This window comes from Salvelinus fontinalis, unplaced genomic scaffold (genome assembly GCF_029448725.1).
Source record: "Salvelinus fontinalis isolate EN_2023a unplaced genomic scaffold, ASM2944872v1 scaffold_0757, whole genome shotgun sequence".
NCBI lineage: Eukaryota > Metazoa > Chordata > Actinopteri > Salmoniformes > Salmonidae > Salvelinus > Salvelinus fontinalis.
In genome coordinates this window covers 41,723-46,339 of record NW_026600966.1, presented here as the reverse complement: position 1 = coordinate 46,339, position 4,617 = coordinate 41,723, and the positions used below count along the sequence as shown (strand labels likewise).

Genomic DNA, 4,617 nt, shown 5'->3' with positions numbered 1-4,617 from the left:
TAAGAGCCTTTTAGGGAGCAGGGGATTTACACATAACCTCAGACATGCACCCTTTTCCATACATTTTTCAGTGTAATCAATAGAAAAACGGTCGACAGTCAATCATTTCAAGGCTAGGCCTATAGCGAAAGAAATTTACTTACTTTTCGGGCCTCGTCGCTGTCCATGCTACAGGTCTAGTCTACGTTGGTCTCCAAAATGAGCCGGTAAAACATCGTACTTCATCTGAGGTTGCCAAAGCTTGAATGCTACTGAATATTAAACTGGCTTAGAAATAAGAATAAAGAGAAATTCAAAAATACAATTGAAATTATTGCGTCACAATACCAGGCAGCCGTTGGCAGTGTACCCATGAGTTTACCAGTCAATTTCCAGGGTTAGAGTTCCAAGCCCATTCTATTCATTCTTATTTCTGTGAGCCCAGGCCTACCCCCATTATGGTGTAATTTACAGTCCACATCATTAAGCATAAATCATAGACCACAGACGCTGAGATGCACTATTTTGCTGAAAATATATAGATTTTACCCTTTGGTGTAAACTATACAGTACCAGTCAGAAGTTTGGATGCACCCACTCATTCAAGGGTTTTTCTTTATTTTTACTATGTTCTACATTGTAAAATAGTGAAGACATCAAAACTATGAAACACATATGGATTCATGTAGTAACCAAAAAATTGTTAAACAAATCAAAATATATTTTATATTTGAGATTCTTCAAAGTAGCCACCCTTTGCCTTGATAACAGCTTTGCACACTCTTGGCATTCTATCAGCCAGCTTCACCTGGAATGCTTTTCCAACAGTCTTGAAAGAGTTCCCACATATGGTGAGCAATTGTTGGCTGCTTTTCCTTCACTCTGCGGTCCAATTAATCTCAAACCATCTCAATTGGGTTGAGATCAGGTGATTGTGGAGGCCAGGTCATCTTGTGCATCACTCCATCACTCATCTTGGTCAAATAGCCCTTACACAGCCTGGAGGTGGGTTAGGTCATTGTCCTGTTGAAAAACAAATGACACTCCCACTAAACACAGACCAGATGGGCTGGCGTATCGCTGCAGAATGCTGTGGTAGCCATGCTGGTTAAGAGTCCCTTGAACTCTAAATAAAGCAAAGCACACCCACACCATCACACCTCCTCCTCCATGCTTCACGGTGGAAATCACACATGCAGAAATCATCCGTTCACCTACTCTGCGTCTCACAAAGACACGGCCGTTGGATCCAAGAATCTCAAATCGCAGGCTGTCAAATCAAGAGGCACTCCTTCGATAAAGTTGTTTTTGACTCAAATGAAAACATGTCATTTTCACAAGGTTGTGGAGTAACATGTTCAACTACTTATTATTGGCTCGAATTCTGGTTGTGCCTTTAGATTGACAAAATTAACAACCAATGCAAGAATTTTCCACTTCTCAAACCTCGCCCTGGTCTTCTTGGTTTGATTCACAAGCATTCAAGAAAGTCTTGTGATGTTGCTCCTCTTGGTTCAGAAATTCTGATGTAACATTAAGCCTGTTAGAAGACATTTACAGGAAAAATGTACAGGAATCCTAGACTCTCAGCCTGTATCTTTGGTGCTAAGCTATCAATGCTAGTTAGCTAAGTATCTAAAACTGCTGCATCTGAAATAACTATTGTTTAACGTTAAATACAGCCTCAGTGACTGTTCAAGCAAACAACACTGGAGGCCTCTTGGAACTAATAAAAAGTATAAGGTTTACAAGTAATTAAATACAAAAAATATAGGCTATTTGGAAAGGACACAATGGCTGCAACTTCGGTCGGTGATGGTGGGAGTGGTTTTGCCGAATGGACCCATACGAGTTTGAGCCTTGAAAAATAGAAAATTATTGAGTAACTACTCTCATTCTACAGGTTTTTAAGCATCTAGTTACAGACGTTAGACTAAGACATCCAGAGCAACACATAGCAGGGAGCTCCAATATGATCAGGAAACTAGACCGGTTATATAGATCGCTGAAAATGACTGTCAATCATTTCTTGTATTAGTCATCTCAGGGATGGTAGTTGAAAAATGTAGCAGAAGCAATTTCCGGTTTAGCTCCTCACTAAACAGTCTATAGACATGAAATCATAAAATTACACAACTGAGTAGGACAAAATAAAACCACCAAAACTCGCAATCAAAAAAAAACTGGCAGTGAGAGCAAAGATCCAAGTCATCTAACCAAAGGTAGTAACTGCAGGCAAGAGCGAAATGGATTCAATAGGGTTGGTTGTTTGAAAAGTTAAAATGAAATACTATTTTTAAATTAGTTTTCAAATAATTTGTTCTGCTTTTAAATTAGTTTTGCTCCTTTTGTTTGCAAATCTACAAACGATTCTCTCAACATCCATCACTTCTCTCATTCTTCACATTTTCAACTTTATTTCTGATGTTTACGATTTATTTTATTTTGAATTCAATACTTAAGGCGTGAAATTGACCCCATATTTTTCCCCCAAACAATATACAATATTGTTGCATTCCCTCCCCACCCCCATAACATCATAATAAACATAAAGGGTGTTTTACTAAGACATATGCAATGTACACAACTGAAAACTGCTCCCAAAAAGACAGGACACTGCCCTTGCCACCAAACTATACTTGATTTTCAGCACAGGGAAAGACCTCAAATTAAAAAATATATTTATGTGATCAAGACAAAGGAGATGAATGTGGACTACAGGAAAAAGAGGACCTTCAGCAGTGAGGTAATGAGAGCCTCTACCTGACCAAAGCCCCGGATAAACCTCCGGTAGTAGTTGGCAAACCCTAGGAACCGCTGTACTTCCTTTACCATGGTGGGAGTCGGCCAATTACGCACGGCTGAAATGCGGTCACTCTCCATCTTTACCCCTGATGTCACGCCCTGGCCTTAGTATTCTTTGTTTTCTTTATGTTTTTTAGTTTGGTCAGGGTGTGACATGGGGAATGTATGTGTTTTGTAGTGTCTAGGGGTGTTGTATGTGTATGGGGCAGAGTAGAGTAATGTTGTCTAGTTATGTCTATGGCTGCCTAGATTGGTTCTCAATCAGAGACAGCTGTCATTCATTGTCTCTGATTGGGAGCCATATTTAAGGCAGCCATAGGCAGTAGGCTTTTGTGGGGTGTTGTCTATTTTGTACATTTGTAGCTTGTGGTTGCACTTACGTATTTAGCTTCACGTTTGTTTTCGTTTTTGTAATAGTGTTTGTTGCATGTTTTTTCCCTTCTCTAAAATAAAAGATGTATTTTGCACACGCTGCGCCTTGGTCCACTCTCTCTCACGAAGATGATCGTGACACCTGAAGTGGAAATGCGGTACCCTAGGAAGGAGACGGACTGTTGGAAGAACAGACATTTCTCAGCCTTGACGTACAGGTTTTGATATGTTTTACACTTTTTTTGGTTACTACATGATTCTATTTGTGTTATTTCATAGTTTTGATGTCTTCACTATTATTCAACAATGTAGAAAATAGTAAAAAATAAAGAAAAACCCTTGAATGAGTAGGTGTTCTAATAGCAATAAGGCACCTCTGAGGTTTGTGGTATATGGCCAATATACCACCCCTCCTTGGGCCTTATTGCTTAAATAACCCATATCTCTTTTATAACAGGATATTATCATTGACTATATGAAAGTGCATGTATGAATGAGTCTGATTTACCGTTTTCAATGGCAGGTTCACCTTCTGAAGCCGGATGAGGTTCCCAAAGCCTGCTGCGCACCCACCAAGCTCAGTCCCATCTCTGTACTCTTCCACGATGACAACAACAACGTAAAACTAAAGAAGCATCGCAACATGGTGGTCAAGACCTATGGATGCCTGTGACACCAGTGGTAGCCCATCGATCTATTCTACAACATTTTAATCAACTTCATTGCTATTGTTCCAAAAGATACAAACAGGGTAATATAACTTGCAACCAGCAGTTGATAGCAATAATCTGTCAATAGGCTGATAAATAGTATGTATCTAATATATTGATTTTGAGTCTGAGTGGTATATGAACAACACCCATTGGACTTATAACCATACTTCACTTTTGATTAACTAAACTATTCAAATCTACAGTAATTAAGATAATTACATCCCCCCTTCATGTCATATATTCTGTGACCAATCAAAGCTGTAAAGTACTGTATCATAAATGCAATCAATGCTAAAATTCGACCCTTTTGATGGCTATAATATCTTGTTGAACCAGGAATTTCTCCATGTCTCTTTTAGATGTACTAAACATGGTTTGCAAAACGTACACGTTTTTTTCTTCTTCTTTACTCATACTTTTAACCAGTACAAGTTAGTAACAATGGAAAATGGCAACAAGAAAAAATGTTTGGCCATTTTTGTATGTACAGAGGAACAAATACAAAGTGATGTATGTCCTTGTCAACAGATATCTGGAGGACTGTATACTGCTATATTTGTAATAAAATAAACTACACTGAACAAAAAAACGCAACATGTAAAAGGTTGGTCCCATGTTTCATGAGCTGAAATGAAAGATCCCGAAAATGTTCTATAAGCCTAAAAAAAATAATTGTGAGCATTTCTCCATTGCCAAGATAATCCATCCACATTGAAAGGTGCACCATATCAAGAAGCTAATTAAACAG

General features: G+C 38.6%; 1 long non-coding RNA gene across 1 annotated transcript; it reads left to right on the top strand.

Annotated features, from left to right (window-relative positions):
* Positions 1–3,240: 3,240 nt before the first annotated feature.
* LOC129847200 (uncharacterized) lies at positions 3,241–4,254 on the top strand. Its single transcript, XR_008758398.1, has 2 exons — positions 3,241–3,374; positions 3,680–4,254. It is a non-coding gene; the product is annotated as an uncharacterized LOC129847200 (long non-coding RNA).
* The last annotated feature ends 363 nt before the right edge of the window (positions 4,255–4,617 follow it).